The following is a 27,305-nucleotide window of genomic DNA, read 5'->3' on the forward strand; positions in this document are numbered from 1 at the left end:
ACATGGGGGTGAGGGAGCTGGAAGAGAGGAAACTGGTATTTGAGCACCACCCTGCCCTTGCTCACTGCTGTTCTCACTGTGAAAAAACACATGCTGACTGGTTGAGTGGGAGGATACACAGGCCCAGACTCTAACGCAAAGGCCCCCCGAGGTCAAGGCCCCTGAGGTCTGCCTATGCTCCTACACCACCAGCCTGGCCTGAATCCTAGGGGAACCTGCTGGATCAGCCCTCCCCCTCTTGCCTGTCAGCTTTATATTGCTCAAATCTTTTAATCTTAAAACTCCTCTTAACGCCTCTTGACAATTTAGCATCTGCCATCTCCGTATTCCCCCACACTCAACCCCACACTAGCTGTCTCTATACCTTTACTTCTCTTCCATGCCTCATTTCACCAGTCTGGTTTCTGTTCCCCAATACTCTACTGAACTGCTCTGAAGCCAGCGATGGCCCTTAATTGGTAAATCCAAAGGAGATTTTTCTGTCCTTATCTGACTTGACCTCTCTGTGGAATTCAGCATCCTATTCTAGGCTTTATCCCAGAATTATGCCAGACCATCAGAAAGCTGGGTATACTTGGGGCACATGGTCTTATCCCCTACAGAACTTGCTTTCACCAAGTTTTGTTTTGGCATTATGCCCTTGGCTTACACTAAAGTATACATGGGAGAAATTTCATTTGGAGTTACATGCTTAGAAAAGCTTTGCTTCAACTAAGCAATTTTTTTCTTTCACTGTGAGACCTATGTAACAGGATCATGTTACCATTACTTTAGCTGGCCACACCCTAATAAATCTTTTTCCTCTCAAACTATGTAGTAACCTTTTATTCTAATTTATTCTAATTTGTATTTTCTGGGGTTTTGACTTTATATCATTTACCATTTGTATTTTCTATACATTTCTTCAAATTCTTTGTGGAACAAGATGAGCTATAAACCTGAAATTGTATACACATATATATTTAATAGAAAATACAGAAAAACACAGAAATACAAAGTTGTAACAATCTTAACATAACCTCAATTCAAAATTTGCAGACTTATTTGAAGATCACAAAATTCTTCCAGGAGGCATAAAAGACCTCATTAAATAGGGGACACTACTATCTATATCCATGATCAGAAAGGCCAAACATTGTAAAGATGTTAATTATTTCTAGTTCATTTAATCTTCAAAATCTCTGAAAAATAAACAAGATATTGAGGATAGCAATAAAATTTCTGAAAAATGAAGCCCACTTTTTTTTTTTGGCCGCATTGGGTCTTCGTTGCTGTATGCCAGCTTTCCCTAGTTTCAACGAGCTGGGGCTACTCTTCATTGCAATGCATGGGCTTCTCATTGTGGTGGCTGCTTTTGTTGTGGAGCACGGGCTCTAGGCGCTCAGGCTTCGGTAGTTGTGGCGCACGGGCTTAGTTGCTCCACGGGATGTGGGATCTTCCCGGACCAGGGCTCAAACCAGCGTTGCCTGCATTGGCAGGCGGATTCTTTAACCACTGCGCCACCAAGGAAGTCCCCAGAAGGCCATTTTTTATTTCCAAATATTAACATAGTATAAAGCCACAATAAGTAATACAGTACTGTCACTATCACAGCCAGCCAATGTAAACAGAGAATCCAGAAAAAAACTCCTAGCATATAAAAAGTTGTCTACAACTTTTTAAAATCAGTTTAAAATTAGTGGGGGAGGTCTTCCCTGGTGGTGCAGTGGTTAAGAATCCACCTGCCAATGCAGGGGATACGGGTTTGAGCCCTGGCCCGGGAAGATACCACATGCCACGAAGCAACTAAGCCCGTGCGCCACAACTACTGAGCCTGTGCTCAAGAGCCCACAAGCCACAACTACTGAGCCCGTATGCCACAATTACTGAAGCCCGCGTGCCTAGAGCCCGTACTCCACAAGAAAAGCCACGACAATGAGAAGCCCGCACACTGCAACGAGGAGAGTAGCCCCACTCACCGCAAATAGAGAAAGCCCATGCACAGCAACGACGACCCAACACAGCCAAAATAAAAAAAAAACAAATAAATTTTTAAAAAACAATAACAAAAATAAAATTAGTAGGGGAAAGAGAATTATTTGATAAAAGGTACCAGAAAAACTATAAATACTTGGAAAACAATGAGTTATAGCTTTAATCCACCTGGAATATATTCTGTTGTCAGAGATAAGGAGAGACGTTAACAAAAACACAAAAAAGACATTGGAGTTCCCAGGCGGTCCAGTGGTTAGGACTCCACGCTGTCACTGCCAAGGGCCCAGGTTCAATCTCTGGTCAGGGAACTGGGATCCCACAAGCCACAGGGCCACACACACACAAAAAAAGACAAATCCAAACACCAAACTTGAAATAAGATATAGGTGAGTGGCCTTCTGATCTCAGAATAAGGAAGGCTTTGTGTTTAGATTCCTAAATAATAGAAGAGCCTAGAGGAAACTGTTGAAATTTTGACCACCTTAACGTAAAAATAAATAAATTTTTTTGTAAAAACAAAAACATGTTGAATAAAATGGCCAACAAGAAAATATATTTGCAGCATTTTATGACAAAGGATTAATACTAATATCCTTATTATATAAGTAATTGTAAATTTTTTTTAAATTTTCTTTATTTTCTTTATTTTCTTTTCAGCTGCACTGGTTCTCCATTGCTGCACACAGGCTTTTCCTCTAGTTGAGGCGAATGGGGACTACTCTTCGTTGTGGTGCGTGGGCTTCTCACTGCGGTGGCTTCTCTTGCTGCGGAGCACGGGCTCTAGGCGCGCGGGCTTCAGTAGTTGTGGTGCCTGGGCTCAGCAGTTGTGGTTCGAGGGTTCTGGAGAGCAGGCTCAGTAGTTGTGGCGCACAGGCTTAGCTGCTCCGCGGCATGTGGGATCTTCCCGGACCAGGGCTTGAACCCATGTCCCCTGTATTGGCAGGCGGATTCTTAACCACTGTGCCACCAGGGAAGTCCCCAGTAATTGTAAATTTTATAAGAATAAGACCAATACCAAAAGAGAAAGCTGGGAAAAGGACACAAGTACATCATTCAAAGAAATACAAATGGCAGATGAGTGAGAAAAAAAAAAAAACACAACCAAATCTCCTAAACATTGAGAGGAATACAAATTAAAATAATGTCACAGCATTTTACCTCTATTAAACTGTTAAGGCTGTTTTAAAGGATAACTCCCAATGTTGGTCAAGGTGCAGTGAAATGAGTGAGGTAACTCACAGATACAGAGAACAATCTAGTGGTTGCCAGAGAGGAGGTGAGTTGGCGGGGTGGGCGAAAAAGGTGAAGGGGACTAGAGGTACAAACTACCGGTTACAAAATAAATGTTACAGAGAATAAAAAATATTAACATTGTATGGTGTGCAATCTAAAAAAATATCGAATCACTATGTTGCACACCTGAAACTAATATGATGTTGGAGGTAAACTAAACTTCAATGAAAAAAACTCAAAAAAACAGCAAGGTAACTGGTGATATGAATCAAGAATTTTTAAAATATTCAAATTACTGTGATCCAGTAATTCCACTTCAGACTTTATGCCCAGAAATAATCAGAGGACTTCCCTGGTGGCTCAGGCTAAGAATCCGCCTGCCAATGCAAGAGACACGGGTTCGTGCCCTAGCCGGGAAGATCCCACATGTCGCGGAGCAAGTAAGCCCATGTGCCACAACTACTGAGCCTGCGCTCTAAAGCCCACAAGCCACAACTACTGAGCCCACGTGCCACAACTACTGAAGCCTGAGTGCTTAGAGCCTGTGCTCTGCAACATGAGAAGCCACTGAAGTGAGAAGTTCACACACCGCAACGAAGAGTAGTCCCCGCTCACTACAACTAGAGAAAGCCCGTGCGTAGCAACGAAGACCCAATGCAGCCAAAAATAAATATTAAAAAAATAAATTAATTTTAAAAAAAGAAATAATCAGAGATGAACACGAAGATTATAAGGACATTATTAATCAGAGTGAATAATTATAAACAACCTAAAGGTACAACCACAGGAGAATAGTTAAATTTGGTAAATGATGATACATCCATGAAACAGAATATTATGCAGATATTAAAAATCATGTTTTAATATAATCCTTATATGAGGAAAATACTAGTTCCATATCTAAAAAAAGGGGGGGGGGCAAGAGGAGAAACAGAATGGAATAGTCATTAAGAGCTTAGGCTTTCCAACCAGAGACCTGCATTCCAATTCTGGTTCTTCTACTTACTAGCAGTGTGGCCTGGAGTGAGACATGCTACCCTTCTGTACCTCAGTTTCCTTTTCTACAAAACAAAGATAATAATCATATCCATTTCACTGGTTGTCATAAAGATTAAATAAAACAATGCAGGCAGAGCCTGGCTACTGTGCTCCTCTGTATCCTTATAGGTCACCCCAGAAGGCAATGAACACATGTTAGCTTAACATATGACCTTTCTGTTTCTTAGAATTCTAATCACAAACCTTAGATAAATTTTCCCCACAAAAATGACTTCTCTGATAAACTACCAATTATCTACAGAGTGAAGGTAGCAACCAGTAGACAGAATCTGGTGACTGATCAAATCCAGGAATGAAAGAGAAAAAGAGCCAAAAAGGAACAAAACAGCCTCCCAGGCTGGTCTATAAGTCTGTCCAGCATATTGCTTCCAGACTAAATCTTCCTGAAATGAGGCAGAAAAACTCATGAGGATTGAGGGTTACTCAATCAACTCCGAACTCTTTGGCTTCGATCCCAGAGTTCTGTATGATCTGTTACCATCCTTTTGACCCATCCAACCGCACCTTTGGGGTATCTCCCACACAAGAGCCTACTGTCTTGTCCCCTCCAGGTCAAGTTATCCCCTATTCAAAGTCTTCTCAACCTTGACCAGTGCAGACTGAACTCTAATTTATTTGTTTCATTTTTGTTATTTTGTCTGTAATATACTGTTCTATGTATCTGTCTTTTCCCCTAATAGACTATTAGCTCGTTAAGGGCAGAAACTATGCCTTCTACTTCTGAATACTCTATAGCAATGAACACAAAAACAGTGTTAGGTAAGCAGCAGACATTCAATACTGGTGTCACTGTCATATGAAACATGTATAAATGGTTCCTGCACATGACAAAAGCAGGAAGAGAACATGGAAAAACAAAACCTTGTTTGTATGCTATGTGGAATCTTAACTATATGAATTTATATCCTTTATTGCTATGTTTGTGTCATTTCTCAAATAGAAAAAAATAAGTCTTAACAACAAGTACAGGTTTAAGATTTCAAAAATCCTGCCACAAAAATAAAAGCTAATTGTGAATACATTAATTTTTGAAGATGTTAAGACTTAGTAATTTATCACCTGATTATGTGGCTAGATAGCAAATGTGTCAGGTTATTTCTCAAAGGAAAACAACCAAAATAATCTTTCATACTCAGTAGTTCAGAGTTTAGTCATTTGGGGACACTGGTTATTATAAAATATATGTGTACTAAGAATAACACATGTGCATTGAGAATAAGACAGTAGAGAAGGACAATTTCCAGAAGCCTGCTTTATAAATAAAATCACCAAAACTTTTTGTTTAATACACTATTGTTGTTCTCTACAGGGACAACAGATAGCTAAAACCCCAACTTATTTCCTGGAGCAGATCAGAAGACCGTCTACACTCTTGGCAAGAAACAGCAGCCCCAACTCCCCACTGAGATTCCATAAGCCACAGCAATTCTGAAATAGCCTAACATGGAGGTCACCTAACAACTTGCCTTCAGTCTGCTCAATACAAAACATCAGACATCATTAGAAGGCAGAGAAGAGAGGAGACACCTTGTAGCTTTCTCTTTTCTAGATCTTTAAATTAGAAGAATGCTTTTAGCCAGGAGGCTGAAAAACCTAGTCCAGTATTCTGACTGCAGAGGATACTAAGTGTCATTAGGACAAGGGAAAAAAAAAAAGGAATTACAAATAAGTAACCAGTTTCTCCTGAGAATGAAAGGAAAAGCTGACTTTTATTAGATGCAGAACACTAGCCAAAAATAACAAAAATTATTTACCCTTTTGGAACAAAAGTTAGGTTTAAAAAGTCAAATAAAATAACCATTTTATTCTACTATTTCTGAAAATATATACATCATCGTCTTATCTGACAGCTTAAGATAACTCAAAGCAAAGTATCATGCTGATTAATACTGAGTACCAGGAAAGTTGCAAACTACCATAAAGAATGGGGAGGAGCTGAGTGGAAAGGATGACTCAGTCTGAGAAGAAGAAAAACATTAGCGTCCATTTACTTCAGGGTGACTGGAAGCGGAAGCAGCCTTTATCTGAAGTAGCACTCACCTACTCAGTCACATGTACACCTTTCTCTTCCCTGTTGTGTGCCATTAACTTTAATAAGAACAGATGGGGCATTTGGTGGAGGGGGGAGAAGTAATTAAAAGGGAAATAAAATTGTATCTCTTTTAAGTGAAAAAGGTTAAGAGCACCCTAGTTTTTAACCCACCTTTCTCCCCATTTGTTAATATTAAAAGGTGCAGTCAAAGCAGAACAATGATTCTAACAGCTACTTGAAAAAATCTATTTATGGAGAGCTTTGAACCTAGGAGATAAGGAAATACATATATACTAATAAAATATTTGTAATTGCAACAATATTAATTCAACAATATGGTGAAACAACCATAGGAGGTGAAAGAATTCTTTTGCTACAAAGAATAAGAAGTGCTAAACCAATAATTCTTTTATCAAAAGGCACCTGATGCTGGGTACACAGAAATTAATTTCCCTTTTAATTACTTGGGGAAAAAAGTCCTAACTGCATAGGGCTTGGTTCTCAGAGAGCTCCTCAGCTGACAGGGAGACAAAGAGAACAACAAACAAGAGCTATATAGCGTGTGCTATAACAGAGGTTAACACATACTTCCCACCATCCTGGCAAAAAGGATAGCTCAAGCTGGTGAAGGAGGGCTTTAACAAGAGGAACTGCTAAAGGTGGATCTGAAAGGATAAAATAGACCTTGACAGGCGAACTACAGTAGAGAGAAACATTCTAGCAGAGGAAACAGTAAGTGGAAAAAACTTTAATATGTACGGAATTAGACAAACTTTGTGCAAAAAAATTCAAGTGGGACTGCATTAAACCACCTCGTTTATTATTGTGACCTGGTTTCATAGGTCATGTTCTAGGCCCTCATTAAGGGTACCCTGTTTATTTCACTTATTGGACATTTATACGTGAAACAGAAGACAAAGCCTTTCTGGCAGTCAGCAACCTAGTGCCACAGTATGGATTGGAGGCTGCCTCCCAGGCACGAGCGATCCCTCTCTGCTTTCTACAGCCTGAATGACACTTTTGCTGGCATACAGCAACCTAATGCCTCATTTCTCCTTGTTCTCCCAAGGGTGACTATGTCAGAGACCACCAGGTCCCTCCTTGCCCTGCTCCAGGCCCATAATCCTGAAAGCAGCTCAGAGTTAAGACTGTCTTTAGAGTGCTCCTACAATGTTTCATCACTGAGAATATGAGAAAGGTTGGGGATGTACAGCAAGTATCACCTTGAATAAATAATTATGTTATAAAAAGGAATAAATTACACACATACAGTATAAAATATACAGTACATCTATGGATTGGGGGCAGGTTCTACCTGAGCAGTGGTTCCCAAACCTGGTTGGTGTCAAAATCACCTGGTGAGCTTTCAAATGCACAGATCCCAGAGATTCTGATTCAATAGGTCTGGGGTGGGACAGACCTTATTTCAAAAGGTCCCAAGGTAATCCTGATATAGCATGTCTGCTGACTATGGCTTTGAAGTGACTGACCTATTGATAGAACACAACAGCTATGCACCCTAAATGCAAGTCGACATAAATCAAAACCACTTAAATACCCATGGTTTTCTACTATTAGAATTTTTGGTTCATTCTTTACAACAAAGAATCATTTCATTTACTTATTTGGAATAATAATAAAAAAAAAAAGCCTACCTCAAAACTAATATGATTCCCATATAAGCAATAATGGAATGTATGACTCAAGAAGGAAGTTCTAAAATTTCACCTCTATTGTGGGTAGCATCAATATCAAAAGAACTCTCTAGATGGTATGGACAAGCTCAACATACAACAAAAGGAAAAAGGGGGAAAGAAAAAGAGAAATGGACACACATAACGGAGTGAATTCATGGTTTTGCAGTGTGTGTCAGTGACCATGTGGCCACTGCTCCAGGGTCTCTATAATCCAGTACTCACTCCTGAAGGCTACTTTGTAGAAACAAGACCATTTTATTTGGTAAATGGGATCTCCTATAAGGTCAAGGTTAAATCAGAAGTCAACAGCTTAAACAATGTCTGTACTAAAGGCATAGTAATAGCAATAATAAGTGGCAATATACTGCCTTTGAACAAAGATCAAAAAACAGTTAACATGAAAAAAATACAGAGACATCCTTAGTGAGTAAACAGTATAGCATAAAATATGAATAACAGTTAAAGTGTTGTTCAACAGAACAAAGAAATCTGAAAAACAGAAAAAGGCTATACACGCATAGGAACACAGAGAATTTTAAACAATAAAAGAAACAAAATGCTACTTTGAACTAATATTAGGTTATAAAAACAAGTAATCTGTCAACTTGGTTACTCCTGAGAAATATGGAAACAAATAGAGGAAAAAAAGAAATATAAAACGTAAAATAGACAGCTAGTGGGAAGCAGCCGCATAGCACAGGGAGATCAGCTCAGTGCTTTGTGACCACCTAGAGGGGTGGGATAGGGAGGGTGGGAGGGAGGGAGACGCAAGAGGGAAGAGATATGGGAACATATGTATATATATAACTGATTGACTTTGTTATAAAGCAGAAACTAACACACCATTGTAAAGCAATTATACTCCAATAAAGATGTTAAAAAAAAAGAAATACAAACAAAAGCTTAATCAAATACTCAAAAGACAAGACAAAAGAAGGATCAAAGGCCTTGTCCGCCAAGGAGCTGGAAAGTAAAAAATGTATTACATAATAAAATTTATTCCCAACAGGAAACCAAGTCACTACTATTTTATAGTCTCAACATATACCTACAACAAAAAGATTTTAAACAGAAGTAGAAAGCTGTAAGATACAAATAAAACAGAAACATAAGAAATACTAAAAACAATTAGGGTGTCCTCTATTATTATAGTTCTGCACCATACTTCTGTGAATGTATAGTATCTTGCACACACTTAACAATTTGTGACAGTGATTATGCTATACCAGAGTTTTGTAATACCAGAGTTCATCTAAAAAGTAGTAGGCTGGGGGCTTCCTACTTCCGCCTGCCAATGCAGGGGACATGGGTTTGAGCTCTGGTCCGGGAAGGTCCCACATGCCGCGGAGCAACGAAGCCCGTGCGCCACAACTACTGAGCCTGCGCTCTAGAGCCTGCAAGCCACAACGACTGAGCCTGCAAGCCACAACTACTGAAGCCCGCACGCCTAGAGCCCGTGCTCCGCAACAAAGTGTAGCCCCCGGTCACCTCAACTAGAGAAAGCCCACGCGCAGCAACGAAGACCCAACACAGCCAAAAATAAATAAAATAAATAAATTAATTAAAAAAAGAAAAAAGAATCTGCTTTCCAATGCAGGGGACATGGGTTCGATCCCTGGTCAAGGAACTAAGATGCCACATGCTGCGGGGCAACTAAGCCCATGTGTCACACTACTGAGCCCACGCTCTGCAACTGGAGAGAAGCCCAAGCGCCACAATGAAGATCCCGCGTGCTGCAACTAAGACCCAAAGCAGCCAAAAAAAAAAAAAGATAGTCTACCAGACTGGCTCTCCCCCTGCTCCATTAGGGTATATTTTAAACTAGAAAGGCTGCTCTAAGTCAGGGTATAATTCCCCCCCCCCCTGCCCTCCCCACTGCACACAAAGCATCAAGATATCTGTCTGCTCTTTTCTTCAAAAGCCCTCACCCATCTAGGACATTTTAGGACTCTATTTCCTCCTTCCTTGTTGGGGAAGCTAGTGTATCACCTACCTCTTTCAAAATAAGAAACACAGGATTTAATTTGTGTGAAAAATGTTTAGAGCTATAGCTATATACTTGATAGGATTCTGAATAGATTAAAGTCTATGCACTCAAATTTACAATTAACTTGGCTTTCATTCAAGGTCAATTTACTCTTATTTTAGAAATAATTCAAACCATGGGGAATAAGGAGACATGAAGTATTAGAGGCAAACAGCTAAGGCCAACAACAAGGAATAGTTTAGAAAGCTTAACATTTAGCAATAAGGAAGTATGTTCCCAGTAATTTGAGGTAACATAGGGTATCTAACAAGGAAAATGTTCATAACATATAACATGAAAAAAGGTTACAAAAGAGGACACAGGATAGGATTCCAGCTTAGTTTAACAAAACAAAACAAAAAATACAACAAAACTAGACAAACAGCAATTCTGTTGAGATCCCCTACCTTAAGTCAGGCCGACATTATATCTTGCCTGGCCAAGTGCGATGGCCTCCTGACTAGTTTCCCTGCTTTCCCTCTTGCTCCATTACCACCCATTTTTTACACAGTGGCCACAGATTTCTAAAATATAAATTCATTATCAGCAAGGAGACTTCCCTTCTGAAACCTCCCATGCTAAAACTCTTAGGCTGAAGTCTAAACCCTTTCACTGGGCCTACAGGGTCCTTCAAGGCCCTATCAGCAGATCTGCATCCAGCCTCATCCACTCTGCTCTAGTCACTGCTTTCAGTATCCAGAACGTCCTAGGTTTCTTTTCTCTTGCCTCTGGGCCTTTGTACATGCCACTCTCTCTTCTAGGAATATATAAGCAGTTCAATGTCTATGAATTTATCGTACAGATACACTAGTACATGTGCCCAAAGAGCTGTATGCAAGAAGGATAATTATTTTAGCATCTTTCTCTAACAGCAAAAGATCGAAAACAACTCAAATGTCCAGAACAATGTGTATAGTATGCTACCATTTGTGTTTTTTTAAAAAAAGATACATAATCACATGTTTATATATATGTAGAATTTTCTCTGGAAGGATATATGAAAAATTGGTAATATTTATTACCTCTGGGGAAGAAAACTGAGGGATGAGAGGCAAGGGGAAGTTATTACTTTTCACTATTATCATTTTGTACTGTTTGAAACATTTCCTCTCATGTCCTTGTATTGAATGTGGTAGTCACAGAATACTTGCACAATTACATGTTGTTGTTGTTGTTGTTGTTTTTGCGATACGCGGGCCTCTCACTGTTGTGGTCTCTCCCGTTGTGGAGCACAGGCTCCGGACACACAGACTCAGTGGCCATGGCTCACGGGCCTAGCCACTCCGCTGCATGTGGGATCTTCCCGGACTGGGGAACGAACCCGTGTCCCCTGCATCAGCAGGCGGACTCTCAACCACTACGCCACCAGGGAAGCCCTACATGTTGTTTTAAAAACTGTACCGTATGTACATGCCCATTTACAAAAGTGGAGGAAAAAACCGAAAGGAAACACACCAAACTATTAATAGTGTTTACCTCTAGGGAAAAGAGTAAAAGGTTCGTTAGGTTCTAGTATAATTCTACAATTGTTAGACTCTACCAAAGAATGAAACTAAACATTACTCGAATGATACAAAAAAAGTTTAAGACCAAATTTAAGGAAAGTTTTAAGAATTGTCACTGCAACCTCAATTCCCTCTAACACTTGGGCAGATACATGGCTGCCAGTGCCCTCCACCTGCCTGCACTTTTGCAACTGTTCCTGCAAGGCTCTCGAGCCTAACTTTACTAGGCAAAAATACTTTTATTATTTCTTTATACTTATTGGAAAGCTTCAGTACTACTTCCTATTGTATCGTATTCCTTTTTCCCTTTAAAAATTATACAATACAGATAATAGGAGAAAACTCTGATAAGCAAGAATATGAACTTATACATTTTACATAAACATGCTGGTTTATATCCAGTCCCCTCCCCATATATACACGTATTTACTCTCACACGAAATCACATTGTGCATACTATTTGATAATCTGCTTTCTTTATGTAGCATGTCTCAAATCCCTCTCCATTTCAATATATTTCTAGATGTAATAAAATGGTTGCATGACATTCTATTACAGTTGTCCCTGGGTATCCACAGGGAATTGGCTCTAGGACACCTCCCAGCCCTGGCCAGATACCCAAAATCTGCGGATGCTCAAGTCCCTTATATATAAAATGGCACAGTATAATGGTCCCTCTTTATCACATTTGGTTGAATCTGCAGATACAGAGGACTATCTGTAAATAGGTGTATTATAATTTAATTAGTCCTCTATTGTTGAATATTGTTACTCCTAAATTTTGATAATTCTGAGAAAAAAAACCTATTTGCATTATAAAATAACTATGTTATAAAACTACAGAAAACCAAGAAAAGTCACCCCAAACCTAACCACCCTCACACTACTAGTTTATTTTGTTCTGACTAGTGTTTTGATGCCTATCCATTTAGTCTTTTTTTCCTTGGCATTCATTCATTCAAACAAGCTCTTGCTATATGCCAGGTTATTACTGTTTGAGTTTTTCTTTACTTTTCTTCCATAACAATTTTTTGTACCATATTTTAATTTTTTTCTTCCAGTTTTACTTAGGTATAATTGATGTATAGCATTTTAATAAGTTCAAGGTGTACAGCATATGATTTGACTTACATACGTCATGAAATATTTACCACAGTAAGTTTAGTGAACATCCATCATTTCATACAAATATAAAATTAAAGAAATAGAAAAAAATATTTTTCTCCATGATGAGACTCAGGATTTACTCTTAACTTTCATATATAACATACAGCAGTTGTTAATTATACTTATCACCTTGCACATATAAGCACCCTAAGTGCTTATGTATCTTATACATAAGTACTTATGTATCTTATAAATGGAAGTTTGTATCTTTTGACTGCCTTCATCCAATTCCCTGCCTACCCCTCCCCCCACCATGTACTATATTAAAAAACAAAAACAAAAACTTCTCATAAGCATTTTGCTGGTTAATAGTCTTCCCAATCAGCTTTTTTTTAGTGGTTGTCGAACATCACTCCCAACATGGGATTTGATCCTGTTTACTTATCCATTTGTCTACTGCTCAATATATTTTCTGATCAACTTCCTGATAAGTCCCACTTAAGTTCACTTAACTTTTGTACTCTCTGGTGGTCATCACTATTCGATTTAATGCAAAATATATACAATGACCAACTATTGCTAAAGTGTAAAGATCATCGCTTTACCCCTATGTAGCACATTATAGTTAGTTACAAACACACAGCTGACTCTCAAAGAACATGGGGTTTAAGGGAGAGCTGAACTTCCATGTAGTTTAAAATCCAAGTTTAATTTATAGTCAGCCCTCCATATACACCACACCCTCATTAGTGGATTCAGCCAACTGTGGGTTGTAGCACCTTAGTATTTACTAGTACCGTAGTATTTACTATGGGGGGAGAAAAATCTGTGTATAAGTGGACCAAGCAGTTCAAGCCCACATTGTTCAAGGGCCAATTGTATATATTTCCCCCTAACGATACTACATTTAACTGTCATAAGCCTCCAATACAGTAGATATATCATTTTACAAATGGGAAGGAAGGGACAAGGAAGTAACCCTTAATGAACTTGCCACAGCTATTAAGCTGCACACTGGCTAAGCCTTGGTGCCCTAGTAAGATTAAAATCTAATTTTATGCTTCCTTTGTATTTCCTGATACACCTAGATCAGGGTCTCTCCTCCAGAAAGCCTTTCCCAACACCTTTCACTAACTTCTGTAACTGACCATCCTCCCTGCACCCTGAACATAGTTTTATCAGAGCACTGACAACACTTATTTATAGATCTCTTACCCCATACTCTACTTAAGACCCTCAGGAAAAGGAACCTTTTCTTACTCATCTTGAAATCCCCAGTACCTAATGCACTCCCTGGCACAAAGTAGAAAGGCAAGTGTTCAAAGGATGGAATGAGCACATTAAAAGTGCTCAATAAATAAATATTGCAGGTATTTAGAGCACATCTGAGTTGATCCAATTTACATCATTTCACAGAAAGTCACACTTCAGTATATCTAGAACCAGTTAGGTTCAAATATAAAACCTGTGTTCAAAGAGCAGGCATTATCAATACAGAAAATGTAATTCTTAAGTGCCATTTACATTAAGAGCAATACTCTAGTAACAATACTTAGAAACTGTAAAACACACAAAACAGTTAAGAATAGATGCTTTCAAATAATTATTTTAGGAGTCATAAGGTCCATAGCTTAGGATTTAGCCATTTTATTATGACTCTGACTAACCTGAATGGGGGCGGGGGGGGAGGGTACAAAAACCAGTATAAATTGTTAATTATGCTTCAGTTAATGTGACATTTGTTTTCAAAATTCTGTTTTATAGAATTTACAGTTTTAGACCTGATTTTGCTCATTACTGCTGCTTTTCTTTTAAATTATAATTCTTATATCATTGGAATGGTCTTGATGACTTGGTCCAGCCATCTAGAACTGTCTACCAATCTGCAAAGAGCTCTTGTTCATGTTGGGCATGTGTAGTAACATGCATACAAGCAAACAAGCTCCATTTAATACAATTTAACTTCTATAGTCCACAGTAGATACTCCAGGGGACAAAGTAAGGAGCTGGATGGTAGAGCTGTTACATAGCTTGAAAGTACTGCTTCTCAAATGTTTGCACTGTAGTACCTATACAAATAGGGCTTCCCACTCCCAAGCACTCGTGCCCTATTTTGTTGAAGACCTGTGTTATCTTAGATAGTCATAGAGTTCACATACTTCTCCTAAAATATACATCTGCTTTAATGTAAGAAAATTTGTAATTACTTACCAGTTAAATTACTTAACTCACCGCCCCCTCAGTGAGCACAATTGAAGCTCCAAGAAGATGGGTCATGTTTATCTTGTGGCTTCAAGTACCCGGGAATCATACCACTTTGTACCCTAAGGGTATTCATATCCCAGTTTGAGAACCAGGGATCTAAACAATTAAACTAGTCATAACACTTAAAAGTGACCAAAATGTTCTTACAACCCCATTCCCCAAATTCTTAAGGCTAGTTTTCTCAATAACTTTTCAAATCAGTATTGTTTCTCTTTTCAGCAGCTCATTAGTATGCACTGTGTGTCAACATTAAAACAACCTGCAGGGCACAAGTTATTTCTGGAGCGACAGAATACTAGCACATACATCTTGTCCTTCATATCTATCCAGGTACCAAGCTGCCCACTTGGAAAACAGAGTTGAAGAAGAGAAGAGCTTTCACTCCTGTTCCCTTCCTCCTCTCTATTTTCCAGGCACAGCTTGTGAGAAAAATCTTAATAGTCATTTAGATGATTCATTCATATAAGCTTATCTAACTCAGCATTTGTAACCCTCACTTTTACACTCCTTTTCGCCATTACACAAGTGCAATTAAACTATTTTCACATTTTTTAGGGGATAAGCAAGATGTTCTTCCTGGTAGCCTGAGAAGAGATGATTTTCACACCTAGAACCCTACTTTATTGTTAATGAAATCCCAAAGCCCAGTAGACTCTGACATTTATGAGAGGCCTGTTTCAAGTTCCCTATACTGTTCATTATATTTCATAGCAGAAATTGTAGGCTAAAGTAAATTTTAAGTGACCCTTTCAAATGTTTTTAAAAAAATTATTTATAATGACTGTAACACTATGAAGCAAACATGGGTTATCAGCTAGGTTAACTCAAATTAAGTGAGACAATTTTTATCTAGGATACCAGCTTCCCCAATAATAGGATTCCATCTGTTCCTCATCAAAATTACAAATTGCCACAAGCCCTGGACTTCTGAGGTCATTTGCCAAGAGTCAAAATATACATTTTGGAATGTATATTTGGGTTGAATGAAATGTATATTTGGAATGTATTTTGGGTTTCTACAGAAAAGCAGCCACCATATCCTTGTGTCTTTCTGTGTACGTACTCAGAATGGTACTTGATGCTTTATACACATTCTCATCAACTCCGAGAATAGTCTCTTTAACTGGTATTATTCTCACAAATAAGGGCTGTAGGAGTAGAAAGGTTAAGTAATTTGCCCAGTGTCACCCAGCTAGTAATACAACAGTGCACGCAGAGTTTCAAATGGAGTACTGCCTGAATATAAAGCTTGTATGCCCTCAATCACCCACTGTCCTGTATCTCCTATACCCAAGAATGATCCAGCAAATCCTCCAACCCCAGGAAGGTCTTATTACTCCTATTTTTAAGACCAAGAAATGGAAACAGCATTTACCTCTCCGTGGCTGCAAAGTCAGTTTGAGCAGGGAAGACAGAACTCAGCTCTCAAGCCTCTGGTCAGCAATCTGTCCACTACTGCATCTTGTTCTTTGGCCCCAGGTCTGTGATCATTCTAAAATAGAAGCACAAATCATTTTATGAACACCAAACACACACAAATGCAGATACAGTATGAAAAGCAAAATGATGGCAAGAGGAAGACTAATAAAATTGGGAAACAATATACTTGCTAAAATGTCACATTACTAATTGACATGCTGTAAATGTCTATCAAGTCAATAATAAAACCTTCACTTATTTTTTTTTTTAATTTTAATTTTTTTTTTTTTTTTTTTTTAATTTTAATTTTTTACAGTACGCAGGCCTCTCCCGTTGCTGAGCACAGGCTCCGGACGCGCAGGCTCAGCAGCCATGGCTCACGGGCCCAGCCGCTCTGCGGCATGTGGGATCTTCCTGGACCGGGGCACGAACCCATGTCCCCTGCATTGGCAGGCGGACTCTCAACCACTGCACCACCAGGGAAGCCCCCTTTACTTATTTTTTTAAACATTTGCTAAATATATAAAGAACTGAAGATTTCTGATTATCAAAATAGCACCCCATTGTGACCTTGCAACCAAATAATGTAAATACAGTTAAACTACCAAAAAATTAATTCTTACAGATGCAGTAATACTCCTTTAACAGTTTATTTCCTTATCTTCAGCAAGTAGTGGTTTTACTGATTAAGTTAGTTTAAACCACAAGTAAAGACTGTATTTTTCATGTAATAAGATAACTACGGGGGGAGCTTTCACTACTGACCTTTGAAAATCCTAGAAGCACAGCAACGAAATATCTTTTTTTAGACAGATAACAAAATACTTTTAGGTCATATTGTTACCTGACAATTCTCTCCCTAAAATACAAATAAATGGACTGTCAGGCTTCAGGCAATGGTAGAGTGGTACTTAACTCCGTGGCAGGGGGTGGGGGGGAGAAACTCCCAAATGAAATGAAAGAGCTAAATTTAAGCATTTCCAAAGAATTTGGCATATGAGGTAATTAAGAGGGAACCCATCTCATAACTAAAGCCCACAAAACTAAACTGATATAATACTTTACCAGATGAAGGTAAAGAAAAGTCTCCTCTGTTGAAAAGGCAATTTATAACAACATAAGAGAATTAGTGCATTTAGTCCACGAAACACTTTTGTATTGGAGTCCATATATTGTCACTAATGTGCGTCAAAAGGAATGAAATTTTATGCCCCTGAAAACTGATGGGTGACTAAAATAAGATCAAGTGTGGAAAAATCACTATTCTTGGGGTATATGTTAGCAGTCTATATGCAATGCCATATCTTTGCATTCAAATACTAAACACTGAGAAAATGCACAAAGGTACTTCCAGGGAAGATATGAAGACAACAACTAGAGAAAGTTTGGGGATGTTTTAAAAAATATATATGGTATGCCAAATCTACACATATAATTGTGAACCATGGTCTTCAAAGTTATACATTACTTGCCATTATTGTTCTTTCTAAACCTGTATACTCTTTCTCAAAGCATTAAATTATGACAAATCCTACTTGTTTGAAGAGGGACCTAATTTTTGGCAAAAAAGCCTCTAGTCGTCTGAAACCAAGATAGGTAAGCAAGTTAGACAGATGGTCAACTAGGTTTCTGGTTTAAAAAAATGAAATACAGCCTATAAAGTAGTTAATGTAGAGTGAATTTGATGCCAGTAGCATCCCTGAAGCAAAAAAACAGCCTCTGGAGGAATATTCTGCCAGCAGGCACCACTCTGCAAGGCTCTGCCTCAGGGCCCTAGTCAGCCACAGGTGGCTTCTGCCACTCCCAAGGAACTCCCCAAGCCACTCAGAGAAGTCCTTGGTGGGTGCCCTCATTTTTTCTATGTCCTTTAAAGCAAAATCCTAAAGCTCTTAAAATTTGAATGCATATTAAGGCTAACTTTTACAGCTCCTAAATTTTAAGTTGGTTGAATGGATCCCTACAGATAACTTTTACAGCTACTGTTTTTTTTTTTTTTTTTTTTGCGGTACACGGGCCTCTCACTGTTGTGGCCTCTCCCATTGCTGAGCACAGGCTCCGGACGCGCAGGCTCAGCGGCCATGGCTCACGGGCCCAGGAGCTCCGCGGCAATGTGGGATCTTCCCGGACTGGGGCACGAACCCGCGTCCTCTGCACTGTCAGGCGGACTCTCAACCACTGCGCCACCAGGGAAGCCCTACAGCTACTCTTAAATAAGCAGTATTTTCCTATGTTTACCAGCTACTCTTAAATAAGCAGTATTTTCCTAGGTAGGTAATCATTCCTGTTGTAATCTTCCTCATACTAGTGATTTAAGTTTCTTTGGGTAAACTTATGTCCTGAATTTATTCTCTCTGTAAACTTAGTTTTCCAATAAAAACAAAGGGGACTTCCCTGGTGGTCCGGTGGTTAAGACTCTTAAAAAGAAAAAAAAAAAAAAGACTCTGCACTCCCAATGCAGGGGGCACCAGTTAGATCTCCGGGTTCTATCTCTGGTCAGGAAACTAAGATCCCGCATGGTGCACGGTGCAGCCAAAACAAACAAAGTATGAATCCTGGCATACAGGAAATCTTAAAGGACAGCAACTCTGTAGACAAGATCTATACCATTAAAACGACATATAGGGGACTTCCCTGGTGGCGCGGTGGTTAGGAGTCCACCTGCCAATGCAGGGGACACGGGCTCGAGCTCTGGTCCAGAAAGATCCCGCATGCCGTGAAGCAACTAAGCCCATGTGTCACAACTACCGAGCCCACACAAGAGAAGCCACCACAATGAGAAGCCTGCGCACGGCAACGAAGAGTAGCCCCCCCGCCGTCGCGACAACTAGAGAAAGCCCACGCACAGCAAGGAAGACCCAACACAGCCATACACATACACATACATACATAAATAAATAAATAGAGTATTAAAAAAAAAAGACATAAACGATGTGTAAGACCAAGAAGTTGATGGCTGTACATGGCACAACTGAAATCAAGAAGCAAAACATGGTCTATGGAGCACAGTGCTACTGGGAAAACAAGCTTTCCTCCTGACTCAACTACAGACCCGCTGGATTTTAACCCGTGTGGACCTTATTTTAATAAGTAAAACATGCCACCTGCCATCCATAATTTCAAAAGGAAAGTAAAACTGAAAATTACAAGAATGCCAAAAATTACACAAATGGACCAATGTTTTAGACAATTAAGCATGGTTCTATTCTCAAGCCTGATGCTCCATCAACACTACTGCATTTAGTTACTTAGGGCAACTTTATTATGGAGGAGAGGGAGAAGGAACATTTTTGTAGGGTTCAAAAAAGTAATGTTGAAAACACTCCCCTATGGAGGCATTTGCTGCAGAATCCTACAGATAGAGATTACACACAGTAGACCGGTCAATTTTGCTTAGCACCAGGCTGTTTTAATATCCTCATAAACTTAACATAGCCTCCCCACTCCCCCTCCCCGCTATTTAATCAAGACTTTCCTCTCTCCAAAGCAACCCCAGTTGATACATCAAGTGCTGCACGATATTGTATTAAGGTACTAGAATATTTGAGGGAAAAGAAAAAACTGGCAATTCGACAGGAAGCTTTTTAATGATGCAAGAGAACTTAAGGACAGAATAAATTTAACATACATTCCCTGTTTAACTTCTTTTGCCACCTAAAGGGGACCTGGAATTTTAACTTTCCTATTTGATGTAAACTCAAAGAAAGCAGGAAAACGCTACATATGCGAATGTTTACTTATTGCTGAACTCAGGGCTGCAGGAAGTCAGCTACTAAAAAGTAGTTACATTACGCGTAGATATTTATAAACCAACTGCAACTAGTGACCCAGGATTTAATTACAACATCATCCCTCATATTTCAGCATATGGGCAAATTACCAGTGGAGTCAAGAATAAATTCATTCTGCCCTACTGGCGCTTTAGATCGGGTTGCACAATCCCGGGGCAAAACTGCCTTCGCCTAGCCCTAAAAGCATCAGGTACTAAATACTGTAGTAAGTTAGCGTCAGGACGTTTTAAAGCGAGACGGAAACTCAAGAGTTGCCTGAACCAATTTAGCCAGCCCATAATCCCGAATTCAGGAATCTGTCACGTCACTTGAGATCATAATGAAATTAAGTTTTGATCCCTTTGAGATCTCTTAGCGCACAAAGTCAGGCTCCTATCACTGCAAGGGGAATCCGACCCTGGCTCGAGAAAAACTTGTGGAACTCGTGTCCTTTCCGCCCACCGTGGGGGGGCCGCACCGGTCGGGTCGGGCGAGGAGCCCGGGCGCTAGTTTGGGGGCGCAGTGGGGCTCGGCGGGGGCGGCGAGCGCGCGTCCCCCCGCCCGCTCAGGCGGCGTCGAGGCGCGAGCAGCTCAGCCAGCCTTGCAGAGGGAGCTCTCGGCAGCTCTGGGGTCCCTCTACTCGCAGCCGCAGCAGCGCCGCCTGCGCCACTCGGTGGAGACGGAGACCAGCGGCGGCGACGCGCGGACTAGGAGCGACCGCGGAGCAGCCGGGCGGCGGGGGACGCTCGCAAGGCCGCAGGGTAGGTTCCGGGACTGGGCAGGCTGGAGGATGGGCAGCCCGAGAGGCGTCGGCAAGGGCCCGACACCCATACTGCATGGAGACCTGGCTGCGCGCGCGGTGGCTGGGTGTCGACACTTGAGCGAGGCGGGCGCGGAAGCCGGGGAGCGGAGATCGCCTCTCGGCTGAGGCCACCCATGGCGGGAGGGGCGGAGGGCAGAGGGCGGGCCGCGGCCGGGTGATCGGTCGGGCCAAGAGCTGGCCTCGAGGGCAGAGACAAAGGAAGGAAAATGGAGTCGCCAGCGCGCGGGCCTCTGTCGGTGCCACCGCCGGAGGCCTAGCGCGCCGTAGGAGGGAGGCCTAGCGAGCGATCGAGCGGGCGGACGGGGTGGGGGGGGGGCAGCCGGGCCGCGGCGGCGACGGGCAATGGCGGCGGCCGCGCCGCAGCAGGGACGGTAGAGGGAGACAAACACCCCCCGGCGGCGGCGCTGGCGCCGGGCTACAGCCAGCGCCGACCGGAGCGGCCCCATCGTGACACCTAGAGGCGGCCCGCGAAACCTCCTCCACCCGGGGCCCCCTTACCTCCGCGCCACACCCCCCGCAGCGCTCGCTCCGCCGCCGCTCCACCGCTCCGGCCACCCGGCGTCCCCAGCCAGCTCCGCGCACCCGCACCGGCTACCGCCACCGCCGCTGCCGCCAAAGAAGCAGCTCCGCGCACGGTTTAATCGCTCCACAGACTCGGACACAAAATGGCGGCGGCGCGGTGCAGTGCGCCTGCGTCGGCGCTGCCGGGGCCGCGGGTGCTGATAAGGGAAGGGACGGGTGGGGGGGCCGGTCGGGCGACGAGTGGAGGGCGGGGGAGGAAAGGTGAGGGGAGGGGTTGGCGCAGGGCAGCATGGGAGGCGGCCCCGGGCGCCAACTTTCAAAAGCGGGCGCGATGGCGTCACGGGACGCGCTGCGGGTCGCGTCACGCCGCACGCGCCCTCGACCGGTCGCGCGTGGGTTCTTAGGGAGCCCGAGGTCCGGGCTCCCGCTGGGTGGGGCTTCCTGGGCGGAGGCAGTCGCCTCTGGGCGGTCCAGGATCCCGGCCCGGTTGACCTGGTTCCTTAGCTGCAGTCACCCGCTCTGAATCCGTAAGGGAGGGGGTCGGGGGGGAGGGTGTTTGGAGGAAGCGCGCGCGGGGCTAGGCGGTGGGGCTAGGCGGTGGGGCTGAGGCGGTTCTTGGGCGGGACCCCTGTTGGGGCCCCGCCCCAGTCTCCTCCCTAGCAGGGCCGGACCCGCCCTCCGAGCGCAGCTCCGCAGCCCGCCACCGGGTAAGGCCGGGCGGGTCCCTTCTCGCTCCCGGCTCCTCAGAAGCAATCCAGCGCCTGCGAGCCACGGCAAGCAGGGCTGTCCTTGCCCCGCGGTTTTGGGGGATCTCTCCCCCCTACAAGAGGGCCTCCTAATACCGGGTGTGAGAGAAGAGGGCGAGGGCTTTCTGGTGTGCCCAGGCCATCTCAGCCCGGAGAGGCCAGAAGAAGGCCAGACTTGATGCTTTTATACGATCATAGCAGTCTTTTGCCAAAAGGACTTTCTGTATTTGGAGCGGCGTAGTTGTGTATTTTATAAACGTACATTTCTTGTTTTTGCCCGAGAGCTGTTGAGCTCTTTGTGGGCGGGGTCCTTCAGCCCCTCACAGTGCGGTCGCCCCTCCCCCTCCCTGAGATGCACCTGCGGACTCTACCCAACCAGCGGTAAAATTCCCTGAAGACTGACTGGAAGATGTTCTGGTGGCTCAGGGAGGAGAGTCTTTGATACTTATGGTAATCTGACTCAGGACTGTATTCTCAACTCCCTTACCTTAGATCACGAAGAATAAACGGACCCAGCGTCAAGTGGGCAGCTTCTGCTCCATTGAGCTGATTGTTCCATTATGAGAATGTTAGCCCAATGTTGACAGATATTTTGTTTTTTTTCTTTTTAAAGGAAATCTGGGGGGGGGGGGTTGTGTGTAAAATCTCCAGGTGTTGGCAACTAAATCAGATGTTTTAAAACTGCATGAGCTGATTAAGCCGCACGTGGGGGCTGTCAGTTTATAAGACCTCTGACTTGGAGGAAAGAGTGAAGAGAAGTTCCAAGGCCAAATCCTAGGCACTCCAGCATTTAGAGATAGGGTAATGGAGAAGGAGACTGAGAAGGAACAGCCAGGAAGACAGAAGGAAGTCCACGGTGTTGAATTTGGAATCCAAGGGCAGAGAAGGATTCAGGTAGGAGGGGAATGGTCAACTGTGTTTAGTGCTGCTGAGGAGTAAACTTGGGCCAGAAACATGGATATATTGAATTGGTCACCTTGGAAGACGAGATTATCATCGGTGACTTTGGCTTGATTCATGTTGGTAAATCAGAGGTGTGGACCTGACTAGAATGGGTTGAAGAGTGAACAGGAAAGTGAGGAAATAGAGACAGCACACATAGGCAACATGAGAGAAGCTTAGCTGCGAAGGGAGCAAATTCAGGGATAAATGTGGAAGGATATGGGGTTAAGAGAGGATGAAAGAATTCTAGAGCATGTTCTAAAAGATGAAAGAGTTCTAGAGCATGTTTATTTGTCATTGGGAGTGTGATACAGGAGAGCGAAGCCTTGCTTGACTTTTTTTTTTTTTTTTTTCCTGCGCCACAGGGCTTGCAGGATCTTAGTTCCTTGACCAGGGATTGAACCCAGGCCCACAGGAGTGAAAGAGCTTAAGCACTGGCCTGCCAGGGAATTCACTTGCTTGACTTAAACCAGGGTGAAGTTCATGGGAGGATATAAGGAAACTGGGAGGATTGACCCTGGATAGAAACAGGATGCTTCCACTGTAGGAATTAGGGTAACAAGGGTGAAGATGGGTGCAAATGCAGGGGAGAGAGAAAGCAAGCTTGCAGTTTTCCTAGTGGGACTGCCTTGGTGGTATGGGGTACCCATTTGAAGTTTGTGATCATGAGTTTAAAGTTAAACCAGTTGGCCCAGTGTGCGGTTTTTCTCTAAGCAACATTCAGCTGCTTGGGTACAGACATGAAGAAAAGGGATAATTTGGTTTCTCAGCACCAACACCCAAGTTTTCTGATTTCTAGTAATAGGTACTTGCCTTATGAGATTATTTACTATTCTAGAAATGTGTGAAGTATCTGGAAAATTTACCTGTGATCCCTTTTTCTAGAAACCAAATTATTCCAGTAGTCTCTTATGTACACCTGAGGACTCAAGCATAAAGAAAAGGCAAACTTAGAGAAAAATTACCAGACACCTCTGGAATATTTGCATTTTGCATTTTTTTCAGCCCTCCACTCCAAACAGCTCCTGGCATACTTAGGAACTATGTACTGGAAACAAAGCTGACTTACACTTTAATGCTTAGCTTCTTTTCTTTCTGGTACCTTTAATAATCTGACTAATTCGCTTTCTAAGACCTTGCCTCAAACCATCTTATCTTTAAGCTTCAAGAGTGTCTTCTAGTACTTCCCTGGTGGCGCAGCAGTTAAGAATCTGCCTGCCAATGTAGGGACATGGGTTTAAGCCTTGGTCCGGGAAGATCCTACATGCCGCGGAGCAGCTAAGCCCGTGCGCCACAACTACTGAGCCTGTGCTCTAGAGCCCGCGAGCCACAACTACTGAAGCCGGCACACCTAGAGCCCGTGCTCTGCAACAAAAAGAAGCCAGCGCAATGGGAAGCCCACGTACCACAATGAAGAATAGCGCCCGCTCGCTGCAACTAGAGGAAGCCCGCGTGCAGCAACAAATGCCCAACGCAGCCAAAAATAAATAAATAAATTTATTTTTTAAAAAAAGAATGTCTTCTTTATGTTTATTTATTTTTTTTCATACTAGTCATCCATTTTATCCACATCAGTGTATACATGTCAATCCCAATCTCCCAATTCATCACCCCACAACCTCCCCCCCATACCCGCTTTCCCCCCTTGGTGTCCATATGTTTTTTCTCTACTTCTGTGTCTCAATTTCTGCTCGGCAAACCGGTTCATCTGTACCATTTTCTAGGTTCCACATATATGCATATATATATATATATATTCACTCTGTATGACAGTCTCTAGATCCATCCACATCTCTACAAATGACCCAATTTCCTTCCTTTTTATGGCTGAGTAATATTCCATTGTGTCTATGTACCACATCTTCTTTATCCATTAGTCTGTTGATGGGCATTTAGGTTGCTTCCATGACCTGGCTATTGTAAATAGTGCTGCAATGAACATTGGGGTGCATGTGTCTTTTTGAATTATGGTTTTCTCAGGGTATATGCCCAGTAGTGGGATTGCTGGGTCATATGGTAATTCTATTTTTAGTTCTTTAAGGAAACTCCATACTGTTCTCCATAGTGGCTGTATCAACTTACATTCCCATCAACAGTGCAAGGGTTCCCTTTTCTCCACACCTCTAAAGCATTCATGTGTTTAAATATAAGGCAATGTATTTATTTATTGATTTATTTAGTTTGGCTGCGCCCAGTCTTAGTTGCGGCATGCAGGATCCTTTTTAGTTGCGGCATGCAGACTCTTAGTTGTGGCATGCATACAGGATCTAGTTCCCCAACCAGGGATGGAATCCGGGCCCCGTGCATTGAGAGCACAGAGTCTTACCCACTGGACCACCAAAGAAGTCCAAGGCAATGCATTTAGATGGCAAAAACCCTCAATTGTATTTACAATTATATTTACAACTGCTAAGGTCTGAATATGTGTCCTCCCCAAAATTCGTATGTTGAAATCCTAATGCTAGATGTGATGGTATTAGTAAGTGGGGCCTTTGGGAGGTGCTTAAGTCCTGAGGGCAGAACCCTCATAAATGGGGCTAGTGCCTTATAAAAGAAGTTTCATAGAGCTCCTAGCCCCTTCCACCATGTGAGGACATGGCAAGAAGGCACAGCTATGAACCAGGAAAAGGGCCTTCACCAGAATATGACCATGTTGGTGCCTTGACCTCAGATTTTCCAGCCTCCAGAACTGTGAACAGTAAACATCTGCTGTTTATAAGCCACCCAGTCAGTGGTATTTTGTTACAGCAGCCTGAATGGACTAAGACAACTACTATATTTATATTATATCAACTATAATTACAACTATATGACCTCTGAGGCATCAGTTAGAAACCAGGAATGGGGTCCAAGTGGCCTTGGAGCCTGCTCTCTGAAGACAAAGATTCCCATATGCTGCTCTTACATGGCTGAGAAAATGCTGAGGATCACTAGGAAGGAACAAAAGGAAATGTTTTCTTCTTGCAGGAAATGGTGATGTGTCCTACTTCATGAAATTGGCTCCAAAGACCAAGGAACGGAAAGCCAAACCAATAGGATAGGCTGTTTCATGCTGGATAGAAACAAGGTGAGAAGGAAAAGTAATATGATGAGAGCCTGTGGAACAGTTGGGATGATAAAAATAAGGACAGGTTTGTTCCCTGCAGTACTATCCCGGACTGCGTCACCAACGAGAACTGCTGTGACTTAAAAGCACCAAGTGATTTAAGGAAGTGTTCTTCCCGTGGACTATCTCAGGTTTGTAGTCCACAGGAGTTCAGGGCATTATCAGCAGAAGGCTGTCAGCTTACCACATGGCACTGGTGAAGTCACCACGTTCTAGGATCTGGCCCTCAGCCTCAAGAGTGGCTTCCTTCCTTAGGGACTCATCAGGTGCACAGGAGCTTGATGGATAAGCCAAGTGACTAAACTGGGAAGTGGACTGGTGCTCACATGCTGGCAAAAGGCATATTCTCTCCCTATAGGAGAGCCTCCTGGGAAGCCATATTACTAGAAAGCTTTGGTAAGCAGTTCATTAGGTTGAGCCTGTGCTCCGCAAAGGGAGACACCACAACAGTGAGAGGCCCGCGTACTGCAAAAAAAAAAAAAAAGAAGGACTTTGCTTGGGCCTACATCTCACATTCGAAAAGTAGGTCACTTTTGTTCTCTGTGCTCTTACCTGCATTTTTCAGGTATACATTGATCACCCTTAAATATTCCATCTAATCTGTACACTTTTCACTTTGCAGAACCTTCATGACTGCTCTTTCAACTGATGTTCACAGTTCTTTTTGAAGAGCCAGCCACAGTTTTGTCCTAAGCTCTAGAAATGAAGTGACTTGCTCAGAGTCGTCCAGTAACTTGGCAAAACCAGAATGAGTACTCAGATCTTCCAGCCCCACCCTCTCTCTTCCTGTTCTTTCACTGGCTGCTCAGGGCTCCTCACTGTTAGGTAGCATTTCCATTTTTATAGGGATCCTCTGGACATGATGCTTTAGCTCAGGGGCTGCTTGGGAGGGGGAAGAGGAAGGTAGGTCGATCAGGCAGGCTCTGGGCCTCTCTGCTCCCTCATTTTCTCCCCCTTCTCCTAATTTTATGTGATTTGTTTAAGGGTAAAAAGGTGTCTGCCCTTTAATGCAAGTTGGAGGACACTATTGCCTTAACCCAAAGGAAGAGCTTTTTTTTAAAAACATAATTTTATTTTATTTT

General features: G+C 42.4%; 1 protein-coding gene across 3 annotated transcripts in view; it reads right to left on the reverse strand.

Annotated features, from left to right (window-relative positions):
* Nucleotides 1-21,901, reverse strand: part of CTCF (CCCTC-binding factor) — a 50,698-nt gene extending 28,797 nt beyond the window's left edge. The window contains exons 1-3 of one of the 3 annotated variants that reach the window (XM_079906425.1): nt 21,406-21,643; nt 16,274-16,390; nt 14,845-14,957 (exon numbers count right to left, since the gene is read on the reverse strand). The gene's annotated coding sequence lies outside the window, so the exon portion shown is untranslated. Of the gene's footprint in view, nt 1-14,844; nt 14,958-16,273; nt 16,391-21,405 lie in introns of all 3 variants that reach the window. The other 2 variants (XM_079906426.1, XM_079906424.1) reach the window with 2 other exon arrangements.
* Nucleotides 21,902-27,305: the final 5,404 nt, after the last annotated feature.

This window comes from Stenella coeruleoalba (assembly GCF_951394435.1).
Source record: "Stenella coeruleoalba genome assembly, chromosome: 20".
Taxonomy (NCBI): Eukaryota; Metazoa; Chordata; class Mammalia; order Artiodactyla; family Delphinidae; genus Stenella; species Stenella coeruleoalba.